The 19750-nt window shown below is 42.2% G+C and overlaps 1 protein-coding gene across 1 annotated transcript in view; it reads right to left on the bottom strand.

Annotated features, from left to right (window-relative positions):
• IL1RAPL2 (interleukin 1 receptor accessory protein like 2) overlaps positions 1-19750 on the bottom strand; it is a 1519353-nt gene that overhangs the window by 1115818 nt on the left and 383785 nt on the right. The window lies entirely within an intron of this gene.

The raw sequence follows: 19750 nt of genomic DNA, 5'->3' as shown, positions 1-19750 counted from the left end.
AATACCATCTAGACCAGGGGCCTTTCCTTTACGTAATGTTTGAAGGGCCAGAGTAGTTTCTTTTAGGGAAAAAGGGTCCAGATCAAAGTTAGATGAAATAGCTACCCCAGAGGTTGGTATATAGGAAGTAGAAGGCCCCTCTAGTGATGGTGGAGCAACGTTGATGCAGCTAATCTGAACCGCTATGTACAGATTTCCGAAGTGCAACACCCAGGTTTCTGGCAGGATTGCTGGATAGCGCTCCACGTTTTGGGGATGTCCTTTTTCTGCCACCAATTTCCAAAACAGTTTTGTATCCTTCTCATGGAGAGCATCTACCAAAGCATTTCAATTTTTGGTTTCCCACTCTTTTTTGGCATTTTTCAATGTTATTTTGTATGCAGTCCTAGTTGCTCTTATCTCCCGGCGACTCCCTACCTGCAATGCTCCCACCAGCTGTAGTTTACCCTGTCGGCAAGAACTAGAGAACCATCTCAGAGATCTATCCATGGTTTCTACCCGTCTCCTTACTACTTGAAATCGGTTGACCAAAGAACCATGCAAATTAAACAGGTCAACCAGTGCAAAATCAGTGTGCTACAGGGGAAGAAGAGTCGATATAACTACATTATATATTGATATCTGGAACTTCGCATCTTCTGCCACCGTTTCCCAGCTCACATTTTTATAATAATTTGTTGATATTAAAATATTATCCTTCACCCATTTAGTCAGTTTGCTACAATTAAATGTGGAGGTTAGGAAAGATGTGCCGAGAGCTTGGTGGTCACAATCATCTCGTGGGGAAGAAAACCCTTTACTCGGCTCTGGCTGTTCAATTTCAACCCTATGAGGTCCGTTTCTAATCTATCACTTGAATATCTCTGGACATTAACTATGTCGTCCCGTATAACGGACCTACATTTCTTTACTCCCCTTATGCAGCGGATTACTTTATTTTTGAGTGAAACCCCTTGTTCCTTAAGACCATGGTTTAACTTTGGAATGTTCATCATATATAGGTCTTACTGGCTATGCTTGGTCTGGTTCATCAGAGTACTCCGTAGGGGTCTTTATTACTGTTGTCTAAGTTGTCTGTGCGCCTCGTGGTTTACCCCTCTTATCAAGTTGATGTCACATTTGTTTGGGTTAGCCACTTCGGGGGCTACACAGCCTTCCGACTGGCAATTTTGCAATGCCACTCCAGCCCTCTTTCCCTTGTATTTTCCTGCCGTAGATGTTTCAATTGACTGAGTTTGCATAGATAGAGAGTTAAACACAGGTTTGAAAGAGGATTTCCATAGGTCCCCAATTACGGCAGTTATACCGTCCAGCTTCTCATGTATCATATGACTCAAGGATGTGATATATTCTCTTAAGTTCACTATCTCTGCTCTTACTTATGTTAGCTGTACCTCAACGGGGCTTTCCCCCTGGGTGACTAAATGTGTTAATACCTCCTCAGCTTCCCTTGGTGCACTCTCCTCTATACTAGGAGTTGCCAGAGAGACAAGGGGTAAGAAACTATTAAAACAGTTTATAGGGGGTGACGCACTGTCCTGCTGATTAGCCACACTCGGTTTAGGGCACTCTATGGGGTAAACAAGGGTTTCTGATATAGTAGACTCCAAGTGAGTCCCCTGTGGGGATTCTAACAACAGCTCTCTGTTCGCAGGGATAAGGAAAGACTTTATGCCTTTGGTTGCAACATCGTTCCCTCTCTTGGAGGACTTGCAGGGTTTAGGGGCTAACAAACTCTCTACTTCCTCTATTAGATCGTCAATTTGGGTCAGTGTGCAATTTTCAGCAGCATGCTGAGGTAGTTTCTTCGCCCCTCCCTGCCCAATGGGATTACTACTAGCTTTCCTTTTCCCCATCTTGGTTGAATTTAATATAATTTCTCAAAAATGGATATGGGGGAGAAAGAAAAACCAAGAGACTAGGCCCTGCCCTGTCTCTTCCTGTCAAAGGCAGAGCTGTTGGTAGTTTTAAGGGGCTTGGTCCCGCCCCAACCACCGCCAACAAAGTCCTGCTCTTCCCGCAAGGCGGGAGCGCAATGGTAGTCTTAAGGGACTTGGTCCCGCCCCCAGCCGCCGCCAAAAAAGTTCTGCGCTTCCCGCGAGGCGGGAGCGTGATGGTAGTCTTAAGGGGCTTGGTTCCCCCCCCCCAGCCGCTGCCAACAAAGTCCTGCGCTTCCCCATTGCACTAAATTATGGTTTGGCTACAAGAGAAGAACATGAATTAGGATCTATTGTGCAGTGCACGGCATTGAGAAAGTAACAATAGTGAACATTTGTATTGTGTGCGTTCCTAATAGTGGCCTTGGTGAGCTGCACTACAAAATAAGTGTGATGTGCCCTAGTCTGCAATGTCAGAGAAAGGAGAATCAAGATAATGAGCACATACCTAAGCTGACAAGGCTAGGTAGGTTTGTTGCTATGTCTTGAATCCCCACTTTAGCAGCTTACCTGGGGAGGAGGGTGCCATTAGGCATTACTGTTTAACATAAAAAATAGATTGTTGTTAGATTGGTGTTTCATTCCCTTTTGACTGTAATTGGAGACACTGGTCTCCGTACAGGCATGCAAAAACATCACTAAAGGAGATGTAGTGCATGGGGCAAAAAGGGAACACAATAACACATGAAATGTAAGAAGAGAGGGAAAGAGGGAAGGCTGAAGAGAAAGATAGAGATATTGGTGAATTAAAAGATGGGTGGATGGATAGATGATGCAGAGAAGAGTGCATGGATGGATAGATGTATGGGTGCATGGATGGAGAGAAGTATAGATGAATGAATGAATGAAAAGAAAGACAGAGAAATGAATGAGTGAAGAGAATAAAGAGAATGTTGTGTGGCTGTTGAGAGACGGGTGAGGAGAATAATGGAGAATAATGGATTAAGGGAGGATACTTTGATGAATAGATGGATAAAGGAAGGAATATGGATGGAAGGAGGAAGAGAAGAAAGGCGAAAAGACTGATGGATGGATAGAAGGATGGTTGCAAAAAGACAAAAAGAACTGATGGAGCATTTTCATCCTTCACAGGAATTAATGACCTTCGAGGTTGATGAATCTTTGGATCCAGTAAGTGGTGTGGTAGAACCACTAACACAATTTCAATACAACCTCAACTAATTTAAGCCCCATGACCAATGTGGCCATGGAAGGGAAATTCCAGTTAGAAAATAATGTTAAGGGATTTATTACAAATCGAAGCTCAAAGTCGTGTAGAGAATCCACAAAACGAAGTTATAAAGATACAGAATTACAAGGGGTTGCCCCAGGCAACTAAAGACATTCAGGCGAACTAACATCAGCAACAATATCTGTGATACAGAAATTAAGCTTGGCTCAGGATTAGCAATCATCAGTCAATTCAATTCAGCAAAGTCTTAGGACCTCATTACTAGTCTGGCGGTCTCAAGACTGACAGGCACACGGTGGCAGTCGGACTGCTGCACTCCTGGTGGTCCAACAGCCCGATTACGACCCTGGCTGTTGGACTACCAGGCTCTGCCCCCACTGCCAGGAACATGGCTCCTGACAGGGTGGATGCCGTTGGAGTCATGGTCAGCCACTGAGTTCAGCGCTGCCATGCTGATCACGAGTCCCCTTTCCGCCAGCCTTTTTTATGGAGTAGTCCCCGCCATGAAAAGGCTGGTGGAAAGGTAGTGCTGGGAGCAACAGGAGGGCCCATGCACAGTGCAGAGGCCCCCCTGCCCATCACCCTCAGAATGCGCACTGTCCTTCTAATATGGAGGTGTTCGATGGTCAGCCCAGCAGAAGCATCACTGTAGGGCCGGGGGGAGACCACCAGCTCCATGGCAGTCTCGTCCTCACATGGCTGGCGGGCTGGCGGTTGATCGACCAACCTCGTAATGAGGCCCCTAATCTTATGTGGACACAGGGGAACCCTATGACTAACCAAATCAGGGAAGTACATGGGTGAGGTAAAACACATGCAGGCAAAAGACAAAAAGCACAAAAAGGACAAAAAGAATTTGGGAAAGATAATCTTAAACTGTAAGCTACTAGCTAAAGTGAACAAAAGATAGGTAAAAGGGGAAAGCATAAGCATGCCAGAAGCTCAACCAATAGAGTTGTAAGTCTCACAGTGGCATTTCAAAGGGGCAAAGTCAGAGAGGAAGATACCGCTCCAAGGGACACAGCCTTCAGAACTCAAGGAAAGGAAATCAGCAATGCATCTTCAGGCATCTGGATCAGTTGAGCATCTGTAAGCATCAGGGAACTGAGCCAAATCCAACTGGTCATGGACATATCAAGGTTCATAAAGCATTGTGGTTCACCAAAGGTATCTGTCCAAATTATGTCAAAGGAACATCATTCAATAGAAATCGATAACACAGCTCTAATCTGCAACATCCATATTCTTTCTTAAGTCTGCCATGGAAACATCTTCCATCTATTGACTCCATATAACTTTGAAACAATTGTATGCAATGGAAGTCCATGTTCCACAATGTTCCGTTCTAAAGGATGATATGAACCATTATCTCAATGTCTAACCGATAGGGCCTATTACCAAAATCTAGTCTTCGCATGGGAATGAAGTCTGAAAGTAAAGGAATGAATCAGCATCTCCTGCAAATGCAAATCCAACAGGCCTCACGTAAGTTAATGCAAGAGAATTACATCAATCCATTCAATCAATACGTTTTAATAAACACACTCAAATATGCAAACTAATTAATTGAAATTATTAATACTTCATAAGTATGTACAATACATTTCATTCTAAACAGGAAACTTTGTTAGTGCTTGTTAATAAATATAACAGTACATTTTTTTCATTTTTGCACTCATTTTTCATTCATTCATCATTAAAAAATCAATAACGTTTGACTACATCCTGCTAGTCTTGAGTCTAAATTACATAATATTATCAATGTAATCCTCCTAATATGATCTGATTCAAATACCACCTATGTCAGACTCTACAGTGTAAATTGATGCACATTTAATTTGAGTGCCAGTGCAGCTTCTACATTCAAACCATTAGTGCTTTGATTAACATAAGACATATACTGCTACATAGCGATGACTTTTCGACAAGAGGGACAGTACTAAAATTTAGACTACACCAGGATGGATGGATAGATGGATAAAGACAGAGGGATGGGGAGAAGCAAGGAATCATGGCTGTGTGAGTGCTTGGATGAGGAAGGAAGAAAAGAGCAGTGGATCAAAGGTAAAAAAAGAGAAGAAAGGAGAAAAGGATTGGTGGTTGGAAAAAGATTAAAAGAAGGATGAAAGAAGAAAGTAAGGATGCACAAATGGATAAAAGGAAATATGTAGAGATGGAAGTATGGACAGAAAAAAATCATATGCCTTTTCGTTCAGATCAGTGCCCCTTCTTAACTATCTAAAAGTCATATAGATTTTTTATTCAATTTGTAGGAGCATTATTTTGTAAATTAAAAAATGTGGGCACATTTTTTCAAATGTTATTTAGAAGGAGTGACCCTCTTCAACATCCCTGGAAAGGGTAGCCATGGAGGTAGATAGAGCAAGACGCCCCTGAGCACCCCAGGTATGTCAAAATACTTAATGCTGTGTAATCAGCCCACTTACGCTTTCACAATCTAGCAACCCCAGTCCTATTCACAGATGCTCTGGAGTAGAAATCAACCAGGTGTAATCTCCTTCCAATGCTTAATAGTGTTCCGCACTTGAGGACTTTGTGTTTGGATGAGTTTTGACTTTTCTTTCTATGGCGTTCAGATTTTTAACACATATTTCTTAGCAACAAATATTGCTCTGATGAAGTCAATGGGAAATGTATCTAACAATGAAACAAATGTTGGTGGCTAAAATCATAAAGAAAGGATGTGAGCTCATTCCACAGCATTACGAATCTTGCAAATAAAATAAAGATCATAACAAGGCTAAAGACTTCTTGATTTACCTGAGTGCTCAGGAGCTTCTTATTCTGCTAGGGACATTGTTCCAGTTGAGGTGTTTATGTGATTACCCCCCCTTTTTGAGTATATATTTCTTTGAAAAATATTAAAATATTTACCCTTACACTTTTTTGTACCAACTATCTTGTTTTCTGTCATAGTAGTAAGTACTTGATGAATTTAATTATTTCATGAGTGCCCATAAAGACCTATCTTGGAAACATCTACCTTTTTAACAAAATTATTTTTTCACAATGTTTTATGAATTCACCTGGAGGGGAGCAGCTGCCCTGAATGAGTGACAGACTAACTCACTTGCTCATTTTGAATAAGTTTCAGTGTGAGGTATTTTATTTTTCTGGCTTCTCCCATGCTATGTCTTTTGTTTCACTGGCAGAGAAGGATGGACTCTGTAGTTACGCATACCAAGTATGTGTATTGTGCATGGTATTATGAAGCTACAAATCACCCACTGCACAACAAATCTGTAAAGTGACAGTAATGTTTCAGTTCTTCACCCAGCTCTTGGTCCTAGTCTGTCCCTTGATTTCCACTGGATTGAGCAGGGATGGCCAACCCCAACTTGCTGAAAATCGGAAGATTGTTAAAAGGAGGACATCCTCTTGCCTCCAGTACCTCTGCTTTCAGGCATAGAATACATCACCAGGGTAAATACACCACTGTTAATGGTGACTGTTCCTGAAGCTACTGCTTGTGTCGAAGTTACACATTTCAAGATGCTGCCTACATCTGCAATTGACACCCAACTCACAGAAAGATGATACAGAGACATCCATGCATTTCAACATTCATCTCATCACAGATATTCTCAAACCAGCTTGGCATACTAAGTCCTCCATCACTAGCTATATTTCACTCCTGTGGTGACATCTTTTAAGTTTGATTTTCTGCCTGTTACTAAGTAGCATTGACCCTTCATCCAACAACCTCTTTCCTAACTCTTGAGCACCTACTAAAAAATATTATACGATTACTTTATATTGGTTTATTTTCAATTTCACGCAGACCTTGGATAGTATAATGTAAGTAAATAAATACTCAGTGAAATAACATTCAGGCAATCAAAGTGCTCCTCTGCTTATCATGGCCAGAGCCTTTATCACCACTGGGGAAGTAAAATGACAAGTTTTGGGGCAATTGTATGGTGGATTACCAAAAAGTGCTGGTCAGTTTAAATTTCAACAAACACGCAATTGATATCCTAACTTAATTCACACAGAGCAAATATGGGTGTTAATCAATTGGGTTGGTGATATTATGGTTCAGGGCTGCTCTGTGCATTTATCTCATTCAAAGCCAGGAAAAACACTCTCCCTCAGACAGGTAAGAGGCCACTAATGAACAACTGTAAAAGGGGCAAGCCACTAAAATCGAATTAAAGAAACATTGTTCCCTGAAAAAGCTGCTTCTTTTCTGCTGGTTCGATTTCCCAACAAAGTCCCTGCAGAGGAATAAACATGGCATAGAAAGGCATAGTAACTTGCTATGCACACTGGTGAAATAGGTGGCCCAAGAGGTACACCTTCCAATGCAATGCCTCACACTACTTTTTGCCCAAGAGCTCTGAAATGTTTACATGGCAATGTATTTGACCAATATAATAATGAATTAAAAAGGTTATAGCTAAATTATTGTTTATTGCTACATTTATACATGTAGTGAGCTTGCTAAGGATAATCCATGATAATACATCTAGCCAGACAACAAGGAAAGAAGACATAGCATAACAAGGCATGTGTGTAAGAATTTGGATTATTAATTGTGGGACATGATTACCTACATCAAGGAATATTCACATCCTTGTAGTATGACCCCCTTAAAGTCACTTAATTAACCTCAGCTAATCTAAACTCCCTGGTAGCTATGGCATAAAGCAGATGGGATTAACTTAGAGGCAATGTGTAAATGTTTATGTAATACCAAAAAAAAGTAATAAAGTTGAATTACAAAAGAAGGGGAACTAGAGGTATAATTGTTTTAATTGTAAGTAAAAATAGAGTCAAGAAGCAAAAAGTGCCAATGATAGTTAACGATGACAACAGACTCGAACGAAGGAGCAATTTGACTCTAACTCTGATGGAGCGTGTGTCAGCTACACCAACCGGGTTCATCCTGCTCAAAGATTTCTACCTTCTGACTTTAGTCCTTTAAGTCACAAGCCACCACAGAAGCACACCTTCTAAAGCTTCTCAGGATCTCAGGAGAGACTGCTTGACCTGTCAGCCTTAGTGTGGTCTTCCCCCAAAATTGTTTGCCTTCATCCTACATTTTTACTGACCTCGTTTTTGCTAGCTTAAAGCCTTTGTGCACTCTACCTCTACGTACTGCTGCTGAAGTGCATGTGATCTCTCCTCTAAATATGGTAACCTTGGCTTATAACCACTTGGCATATTTAATTTACTCACAAGCCCCTAGTTAAGCAGCAACACATATGCCCAGGGCCTGTGAATTATACACTACTAGTGGGTCTGCATGACTGATTGTCACACCCGCTTGAATAGTCCTTTAAACGTGTCTCAGAGCTGCCATTGTAGCCTGTGTGTGCAGTTTTGAACTGGCATTTCGAATCGGCAAAATAAACCATTTGCGATGCCCAAACCTTCCTTTTTAATACCTATAAGTCAACCTATAAGTCAACCCTAGGGCAGGCCCTGGACAGTCCAGATGGCATGGTGCAAAATATTTAGAAAGTAGGATATTCAATTTTAGTTTACATTTCCTGGTAGTAAAAACTCTTAAATTTGTTTTCCACTAATGTAAGGCCTACCTCTCCCACACGATAACATTGGAGTTACATTATTAACTTTTATAAGTGTAATTTCCAAATGGGAACAGAGAACCAGTTCATGTTTGGTGGCTCTAGAATTGAAATTTTAAATCCCAGTTTATTGTAAAATCAGACTTTAAATAAAAAAAAAAGTAAATGCCACTTTTAGAAGTTGGCATTTTCTTGTCTGATTCATTTGGTGCCTGCAGCCTGTTTCTGGGTCATATGACTGGGTGTAGCAAACAGTTGGGCTTTGTGTATTCCTCCTAGACAGTCACACACAATAGGTGTGCCTCGATGGGCCATCACCGGCAGGATGGGATGGAGGAGCTGGGCAGAGGCCCACTAACTCTCAAATAGGCAGTGTCCTGCCTCCACACAAAGGGCTGCATACCCCCTGTAGTTAGTCTGGAGCCAGGAGAGGTAAGGTGGAATGCCGGGGGACTGCAAAAGGAATTCTAGAAGCTTATGGTGCCTTCAGCCTGTCTCTGGCTCACACGACTGCGTGTAGCAGACAATTGAACTTGTGTGATCCTCCTATACAGCAACACACAATAGGTTTACTCGATGGGCCATCACTGGCAGGATGGGAAGGAGGAGCTGGGCGTAGTCCCAGTTAGACTTGACTAGGCTGTGTCTTGCCTCCATACAATGAGCTACGTTACCCCACGTAGTTAGTCTGGAGCCAGAACAGGGAAGGCAGGATGCCTGGGGATTGCAATGGGAATTCTAAAAGACTCTGCAGAGGAAGGGCACCAGGGATAAATATTGAACCTCAGACCTCACCTCTTTAGTACACTTCTGGACCTGTTTATACTCTGCCAGGAAGAAGGACAGCTGTGCTGCTGAAAGAATTGCCATTCTGCTGAACTGCTGCTCTGCAGGAACCTCTGCCCTTCTGTACTTATCTGCTACCCTCTTGCCTGAGGAAGGAGAACTGGACTTCTACGTGAAGTGCCATCAGCACTCCAACATCGACCGCTCATGGGGGCTGTCAATGCGCTCATCTGCGAAGTCTGACCAGTTCTTTGTGCTATGCTGACAGCCTCCCACAATGCTCTACTTGCTCCTCAGAGCCCTCCCCAACGTGAACAGGACTCTTGGCATTGCCTTGAGACAGTAAAACTTCAGATGGCCTAATCTGGGGACTGTAGTTGACCTGTGCTCCATCAGAGTGCGCCTGAACTTGTGACTTTGACTCTGTCCAGCAGGACCAAATAATCCAAGTTAGCTCTTTGTGCTTTTTGGCGCTATTTTCACTACATTTTTTTGAAAATTCTTATCTCTGGTTCTACTGATTGAATTTTTGGTCTTTTTTTATTTTTTAAGGTTAGCTTTTCTAACCTGGTGTGGGATGATTTTTGTGTGATGTTTTTACTATGCTACTGTTTGGAGTGTTGCAAAAATACTTTACACATTGCCTCTAAGTTACACCAGACTACATTGGGCCAAGCAACCAGGTTAATTTGGGGTTTGCTTGTACCACAATCTGACAAGCATTGTGCTCTCTGTTTGTCCAGGGCTCACACCCCAGTCAACTAGTAACCCAATTTCTCACAGAGAGACTTTGGGACTCACAAGGTGTCAGGCAGAAGCTAAAAAACAGGATCCAGACCAGGTTGCACTGGCCAGCTGGGCAACTGGAGACAAAGGCCTCTTGTAGCTTGTTATGTCCCTGCAGCAGCTTTATAATCTTTAGAGTCCACTTCTTGCCCCGGGTGCAAGACTGAGAGTAGATCTAGTTTTCTACGCTCTTCCAAGGCATCAGACAGCAGATTCAGTCCTCTTCATATCTTCCAAAGGCCCAAGAGTGTTCTGAAGTGGGTGTCTGGAAATGCCAGATTTCTGAAACATGTTAATTGGTGGGAACACCCTGACCAATTAGATAAAGGTTCCTGGGGTCAACCCTACCTATGCTGGGCATTTTCAAGATGGTGAAAGTCTTCGACCACACTAAACATGGGCTCTGAGGGCTGGTGTGTGCGTGTGTGTGGGGGAGATTTTTCTATGGTAATCATAGTGTAGAACGAAACAGGGCTTCTAGCAACCAGACTCCGAATACACAAAAATTGTTTTGCCATCTTGTTTCCTGTCCTTTCAAGTGCACCTTCAGTGTTATATGTAAACCCAGCAGTCATGTCAAGCAGGATCTGACTTTCAAGCAGGATTTGACACTGTAATTTCAAAAGGATACTCAGCCCCATCCGACATATTCTGTCAGGTTCAGATGGGTGATCTCTGCCCATTCAGGTCAGCTGATTGTTTGCTCCTGGGAGTCATTTCACATGCATCCACACCTATTTAAACGTGAATTACGGGGTAGAAGAAGTGGGACAGCAAATGCAGATTAACCTCTAGGAACTTCAGGCAGGTAAAATATAACTTTCCAAAATTACTTTTCTGCAACTTTTAGTAAGAAGTTGATTTCGCCACTGACTTATATCTTTTTTTATTAAAAATAGATGTTTGAATATTTTTCAGCTGTTTACTAACCAAACTTAGGGCCTGATTACGAGTTTGGTGGTTGGAAAACCTGACCGCCAGACCCATGGTGAGGAAACCCCGCCGGAACTGGCGGTCACCCCACCGGTCCCATTATGAGTTTTCCACTGGGCTCACCAGCCCTGTGGAAGACATGCGGTGATGTTGGGCTCGACTCACATGGAACAGAGCCAAATGCCATTGCACATGGGGCCCCTTAGCACCCTCGGAATGTGCACTGTCTGCAGACAGTGCACATTCCAAATGATGCTGGAGAGGGGGGCCCCCTGCACTTGTTGTCCACTAGCATATTCATGGCAGTTGAACCACCATGAAAAGGCTGGCGGAGAACATGGTTGTAATCAGCATGGCGATGCTGACTTCAGTGATGCCATGGCTGATTACAACCACGACCGCAGTCATCCGATTGGGATCAGAGATCCTGGCATAGACAGCATTCTTTTGGCGGCACCAACCGTCAATCTTATATTATGTCGGTCAGACTGCCATTGTCACAGTGGCCTGTCCTCCACCTCTAGTCTGACAATCTTCGGACCACCAGACCTATAATCGGGCCCTTAGCCTTATTAAATGTAATAATGTAACCAAGTTATTTTCTATTCTCCTATGAAACAGTCAGTCTGGCTACATTGAAAATAGCTTTTGTGTTTTTTTTACTGTAAGGACATGTTTAGCATTACGGGGCATATTTAAGAAAGGTTTCGTGCGCCCCTTAGTGCCCCCTAACGCCACCATGTGTGCGACATATTTAAAATACGTCACACCATAGTGGTAGTTAAGGGACTAGTGTCAACGTTTTTGACGCTAGTCCGGCGCATTGCAGGTTTAGCATCAAAAATGTTGCCGCTAATCCTGAAAAACACCCAAAGGCCCATTGTAACCAATGGAAGCCTCCTTTTAATGCCTGCTCTCAACAGGTGTTAAAAGTGCCAAAAAATGGCACAAGGAAATCTCTTAGATTTCCTTGCAGCATTTGTTTTTGGGCCACCCTAATGGGCAAATGCCCCCTTTCATTACATTATGCCTGGCGCAGGCATAATGTACCGCAGAGTTACAAACTGGTGCAATGCATGCATTGCGCCACTTTGTAAATATGGCGTGGCATTTTGGCCTTCTAACCCCACATTAGTGTAAACAAATTATGCTAATGTGGCGTTGGAATGGCAATAGGGGCTCTTAAATATTCCCCTCAATTCCTACATGTCCTACTTTTAAATACCATTCACCTTGTTGTATGGACAATACAACCTACAAATGGCAAGATAACTGTTTAAAAGAAATGTTTTAACCTATCAGAGGGAGGTTATACTGACAAGCTGAATTTGCAGGTTAAAACTGCAACAGCAAGGCAATGCATTATAGACCTGCAGTCATATTTGAACTGTCACTATAGTGGGTGTCATAATGGATGTGGATGTCCACTAGTGACGTTTAACGTAAAGGCCCTGGGTGCCCTTGTACCATATGCTAGCCATTAATAGGTATGTTAAATACACCAAATTGACCATGCTGAAAGGGGGAGCACAAGCATTTTATCACTAGTTAGCAGGGGTAAAGTGCACAGAGTTCTACAGCCAGCAAAAACACTGCAGAAAGGGTACATTTCTTACAATATGCAAATGTTGGGCTTGAATTCACCTTTTATTCCTTCACCACTATACTCTGTTTTAGGCCCTGTAGTTAGATACCTAATCCCTAGGTCTGGAATTGCCCATGTCTCTAGATTAAGAAAATCAAAAAACATGTAACCAGTTGCAGGGATCACTAAAACATTCTTTTTAGCTAAATTGTTACCATAATTCCCTACATTAATTTGCTGTCCCTTATGTTTTTTTTTGTTTGAATTTCAGAGCCATAGACCCTATGCGACATTTGGACGTTTTTAAAAGAATAAAATCAGATCTGTGCAAGGATGAAGGCTGACCAAGAAAGAATTCAAGAAACAGATGACAAAAGTTGAACACTTATTTCCAAATGTGTCTGGGTTGACATGGTACTGAATCTTGGTTGTTGTGCTGAACTTGTGGTTTTGGGGTTATACCTCTACTAGAGTAAGACCGAAGGACTCACTGATAGTTGTCACTCTTGGCAAGCAGGTGAGTATGGATCCCGTGACTGACCATCATTTTAGACTACCCCTGAGTGAAAGGAGACGGCAAGAGTATGATGGTGTTTGAACACCATTAACTATTTTTGCACATGATTACATTTATTTTTTACCACAAGTCGAACTTGTGTTTACAGTACACTCATTGCCTGCAGAATTATAACATTCTGAAAAGGGCGAGAAGTGAAAATACTGCTATTAGTTGTTTAAACTAATATTTTGAAACAAACTCAAAATAACCCTTTCTTTTAGTCCTTGCCCCAGTTTCCACAATTTGAAAACTTGAACTGCTCACCATTATTAGTTTCCAAAGAAGATATTATACTTTCCCAGTAATACTTGCTTTCTGTGGTTTTTTTCTTCACTAATTGACTTATATGTTAAACGAACAACAAGGGGGAAAGTATTTCATTGATCTTAATAGATGGTTGCAGGAAATCCCCCTGACGGGTTAATTAAAATTTATGGAATAACTTGATCCTCGGGGACCCTGCAGAGGCAAACCAAAATTCAGCGGAAATACACACATTTGAAGAATAACACAGTAATTGAATTAGAGAGTTAAGGCTAAACTAAGTTTATAAAAACAAATGTACATTTGTCAGCTACTAACCACAAAGGGGAATGTGTGGGAAAATTAGTTGTCAATTGTTCCAATACAGGCGAATAAGAGTTATAAGAGTGCTAAAGGAGCTACAGACTGTTGCTTTCATTTGCATGCCATGAGCGTGCATCCTGAGAAGTTTAACTGAATCTTCCATTGTTATAAGGTCAACTAATTGGTAACTTTTAAATTGGATAGTTATAACACTTGCTATTCATAGTACTTTGATTTCACGTTTTACCTTTGGCTCTAAAACAATCAGGTCAAAAATAAGCAGATTTAGGAACCCCTCGCGCCTCCTTGCGCCACATTAGAGTAATTTTTTTTTACGCTAATGTGGCCCAACGAGGCCAAAATTGCTGCGTCAAATTTATAAAGCGGCGAAATGCATGCATTGTGCCACTTTGTAACCCTTTGCCCTACATTATGCATGCGCCAGACATAATGTATGCAAAGGGGGTGTTTCCCCGTTAAGGGGGCTGAAAAAATGGCACAAAGAAATCTAAGAGATTTCTTTGCGTAATTTTTTTTGCCACTTTTAACGCCTGCTCAAAACAGGCGTTAAAAGGAGGCCCACCATTGTTTACAAAGGTCCTTGATGGGCTTTGCAGGATTAGCATAAAGATTATTGACACTAATCCTGAAAAGCTCCGAACTGCAGTGCCACTTTCTTAAACCTGGCCCTTAGCTCTCCCAAAGTATGAAAGCAGTGCAACTCAGGTGGCAGAGGTGCAAAAGATTCCCAGGAGAAAGTTGGGTAGCTTTCCTAACCAAGTGGGGCCATCTAGTTCTATCTCATAGGGATTCTGGTACTGAAGTAAATGTTTCCTTTCCTTTGTCAAAATTGTAGTTTTTCAGCAATGGAAAATTATAGTAAAAGGTACATTTCAGTTTGTGCCTTTTTGAAGTCTAAAATGCACCAATCCCTAAACAAACATACAGCAGACGTTTCTGCAATGTTTCCTCACTAAAGTGCTGTGCTAGTATTTGTTAGGCCACAAAGGATACCATGAAGTTGGTACCCAGAATTCAAACAAATGGCAAAGAGTGCTATTTAGGTGTTGGTGTTGGTGTTTGTTGATGTTATGATGTACTAGAAGAACTCTTGGTTTGTGGGCAGGAGGCCTTTGTCACATTGTTCTCATTTCCTCTACTCTTCGAAAAGAGCCAGAGGGTAAAGAAAGTAAGAGGAAGGGCTCCGAGGATGGAGTGGGAGCTAACAAGGATGTTTCACGTGCATTGTCGAGAGGTGATTTCCACTCTTTGTTATCAAAGTGAAGTTGTTTTTATGAGAAGACTTAACACTATATTGTGCCCTTGCCTCTCCCATCTGCATTTGATCATCTCTACTTATCATATTCAATGAAAGTGTAATATTGCAAAACACACATCATCCCCCAAACCTTCAGACCAGTGCCATGAACTTTACCAGCATCCTGATGGAAGGGGACGATGGAATAGGTAAAACTGAAGACAAACATTAGCAGGCACATTCCTAGTACACGGTAGATACTACTGATGTCCTCTCAAGGATGTCTCAGAAGAACCTCAGGTGGCTGTGAGTAGATATGTGGGACCTGTTAGCTTTGTACACAGCAGCACATGGGGGATGAGGAAGAGCTCAGTGAATTCAAAACGTAGACTGCAAGAAAGGCATTACTTGTAAGGCAGACGAAATCATTTGCATACATACCTTACCATAACCAAATTGTTGATGTGTAACTCTCTTTCCAAAGGTTTTGGGGATGGTCTCTACAAATTGCTTGTCGCGTGAGAATTTTGGGCAACTCATGGTGTAAAACAACCCTTTGATGAATGTGTGTGGAAAGGTAGCTGTATAGCAGATTCCAGCTGCATTTAATTCACTTCCATTATGCTCTCTGCGGTTTTTCTAGCATTGCTGACTAGATATTGCCGCTTCCAGCCATTCTCTCTGAAACATCCTCTTTGTTTTTTTCAGATCTGACCCTGAGCTGAGATTAATATGGCACAGTTGATGAGAAAGGTATTGTTGTCATCTTGAAAACATGTAGAATCCAAGTTATAGTCCAATGAAACCTGCAATTCTCCTGTAAATATTTATCTCTAATTTCCTTATTGCCGTCTACTTATGGCATTACCAACTGCAGTACGAAAATGACATCAGCTGTATTTTGCTGTAAAATAATTCATTTCAGTGGCAAATTCACAATAATTGCTGCTTATGCCAGAAAACACTTTGAAAATGAGCTTTCTGAGGCAGGTTGTAAACAGTCACTGAAATAACTAAAGAGAACACTACCATTTCATTTAATACTACTCTGAACTTACTATTATAGTATTCCATAGTCTTTAGCTGGTCATTTATGAAAAGTGCACATGAATATAGGATAATGGGAATCTTTCATGTGTCCTTTTATTATTAACTTAATTCGACTTGGGGGTTTGGCTGGGGCCGCTGGCAGCATACTGCTTTCTCTAGGGGTATTCATTTAACACTGAATACTGTTATGTGCATTATTGTGTATATTCCACTCTTCGAACTGCGGTTGACTTTCCTTTTATAGCTGGCTCAGTATTTTGCTGGGGTCCTTAATTCAGGGTTAGCTGCAGGTCTTTTAAACGTTCCTGCTCTTTGCCCTGGGTGCCACATTTTAGGATTGAACAGGTAGTGTTCACTTCATATCGAGGTGCAAAAGTGTTCAGCGAGCAGTCTTTTTTCAAGATTAATATGATATGAATGTCACTTACAATTATAACAAATGTTTTCTAGTCTCGGTTGAAAGAGTGGCCTGGCACTATTATTTGAGTATCTTTTAAGGATACAAACCTCCAGTGCTCTGCTCAGAAAAGGAGGGTCCGCATGATGATAGTATATATTTTATGGATGGCATATTGGCTATAGATAATATACTGCTTAAACACTTTTGGAACATATACTGTTGCTGTTTCATAACTTTATAAACTTATTGCACGAGATTGAAGAACATTTTTTTATTACTCATCAGATCATCAGAGGAAAGCTGTTGCTTTTGGTGAACCGACTTGTTTCTTTACATACATTTTATAGCTGCATGGTCGTGCCTACTTAAAGGCCTGCTTGTTATAGATCACTATGGAAGTCGATTAGCAAATCATAAAGTTTAACTTTCTAGAGCTTTCATCAGAATGATGAATTGCACACGAACCCAGCAATAATACCGTAGAGCGCTTTGTGTAAATTAGCCTCAGATTGACTACCTTAACTGTGTCATTTAAATCAAACAGCTGAGAACCATGAATAATGTGTTCTCCACTTTATGGGGGTTACCTAATCCTTTCTTTTTGAATTCAAATTTCCATATCGACTCTGTCAATTTCTATAAACTTTCCTATAAATCAAGGGCATCTGCAATGGAACTGCACCAGTGAATCTCATAAACCAGCCTCACGGAGGCCGGGTAGATATGCTAATGAAGGAGATAGGATTTCTCCATTTTATGTACACTGTGCTTCATTTCAGCACTTTTAAATCCAATATTTTTTAAACTATTTACTAGGGTTGGAGATGCATCGCAAATTGCTCTGTTGAATATGTTTAATAGTTCCGAATTTGCAAAGCAATTGTTTGTAAACTATGTGTAAGCTAACTGAATATTACTAATATCTGGAGGAGGCAGCAGCTGTGTGTCTGTACATCTGAACTGGTAATGGAGACATCAGAACATTAAGTGCCAGAGTTAAGAAAAGTGGTGCTGCGCCCAGTGCAGTGATACTTTTCTTGCACCTCTTAGCACCCCCCTAACGCCACCATCTGTGCCCCATATTTAACATACGGCACACCATGGCGTTAGTTAGGGAACTAGTGTCAACAGTTTTGATGCTAGTTCAAAGCTGTGCAGGAATAGCATCAAAAATGTTTACACTAATCCTGCAAAGCTCTTTGAGGCCCATTATAAATAATGGTGTGCCTCCTTTTAACGCCTTCTCTGGGCAGGCGTTAAAATTGCCCCAAAAAATGAAGCAATAATATCTCACCATTTTTTCAGTCCCCCCCCCCCCCAATGGGGGAACAGCCCGTTTGTATACATTATGCCTGGCGCAGGCATAATGTTGCATTTCGCCACTTTGTAAATTTGGTGCAGCAATTTTGGCGTTGCTGGGCTACATTAGCGTAAAAAAATGATGCTAATGTGGTGTAAAAAGGTGCTAGGGGCTCTGAAATCAGCCCCTAACTGTTACGTCTATATGGGGGTAAGTGACAGCAACAAGCTTCTTTAGAAACTGCAACTAACCAAGGGATTGAAGGGCCTATATCTTATCTGTGGTCGGAAAAAGTGAATCATTTTGCAAATTACCTATGTACTGAAAGGTCGGTTCATAAAATAATAATTGTTAGAAATGGGGTCTTTGGTTGACAGTCAGGTTACCCCCTGTTCAAGCAAGGACCCTCACTCTAGTTAGGATAAAAGAGAATCACCCTCAGCTAACCCCTGCTTACCCCCTTGGTAGCTTGGCAGAGCAGTAGGCTTAACCTCAGAGTGCTGGGCGTAAAGTATTTGTACCAACACACACAGTAACTTAATGAGAACACTACAAAATGACACAACACCAGTTTAGAAAAATAGGAAATATTTATCTAGACAAGACAAGACCAAAACGACAAAAATCCAACATACACAAGTCAAGTTATGATTTTTTAAAGGTTTAAAATAAAAAGAGTCTTTAGGTAGTTGTAACAACACACTAGCGCTGCTAGCGTGAAAATGTACCTGGTTTGCGTCAAAAATAGCCCCGCACGGGCGGTGTGCGTCGAAAGTAACCCTGCACGGCTGTGTGCGTCGAAAACAACTCGGCACGGCGGTGCGCGTTGAAAAAGCCAGCCACACGACGATCCGAAAGTCCCGCGGCGCAGGGTGCGATCTCTCAGCCTCCGTCAGCGATGCTGCGCGTCGTTTCTCCTGCTCCGGGCGTCGGTTTTTCGGTCGCGTTTCCTGCGGCGTCGTTTCTCAGCTGCGGAACCGGCGTCGCGTCGTTTTCTCAGCCGCGATCGGATTCGCGTCGATCTTTTCTCCGCACGGTGCTCGGTGCGTGTATTTTTGTCCTTAGGCTGCCAGCCTCTCCTTTCAGGGTCCCAGGAACTGGAAGGGCACCACAGAGCAGAGTAGGGGTCTCTCCAGAGACTCCAGGTGCTGGCAGGAAGAAGTCTTTGCTATCCCTGAGACTTCAATAACAGGAGGCAAGCTCTACATCAAGCCCTTGGAGATTTCTTCTTCAAGATGGAAGGCACACAAAGTCCAGTCTTTGCCCTCTTACTCAGGCAGAAGCAGCACTGCAGGAAAGCTCCACAAAGCACAGTCACAGGCAGGGCAGCACTTGTTCCTCAGCGATCAGCTCTTCTCCAGGCAGAGGTTCCTCTTGATTCCAGAAGTGTTTCTAAAGTTTGTAAGTTTGGGTGCCCTTCTTATACCCATTTTAGTCTTTGAAGTCACCTTTCTTCAAAGGGGACTCACACCCTCTTGTGAAATCCTGCCTTGCCCAGGCAAGGCCTCAGACACACACCAGGGGGTTGGAGACAGCATTGTCAGAGGCAGGCACAGTCCTTTCAGATGAGAGTGACCACTCCACCCCTCCCTCCTAGCAGAGATGGCTAATCAGGAAATGCAGATTACACCCCAGCTCCCTTTGTGTCACTGTCTGGTGTGAGGGGAAAAACAACCCAACTGTCAAACTGACCCAGACAGGGAATCCACAAACAAGGCAGAGTCACAGAATGGTTTAAGCAAGAAAATGCTCACTTTCTAAAAGTGGCATTTCCAAACGCACAATCTCAAAATCAACTTTACTAAAAGATGTATTTTTAAATTGTGAGTTCAGGGGTCCCAA

Source organism: Pleurodeles waltl, chromosome 2_1 (genome assembly GCF_031143425.1).
Source record: "Pleurodeles waltl isolate 20211129_DDA chromosome 2_1, aPleWal1.hap1.20221129, whole genome shotgun sequence".
NCBI classification, from domain to species: Eukaryota; Metazoa; Chordata; class Amphibia; order Caudata; family Salamandridae; genus Pleurodeles; species Pleurodeles waltl.
Note: the sequence above shows the minus strand (reverse complement) of the source record. Positions and strands in the feature narration are given on the sequence as shown.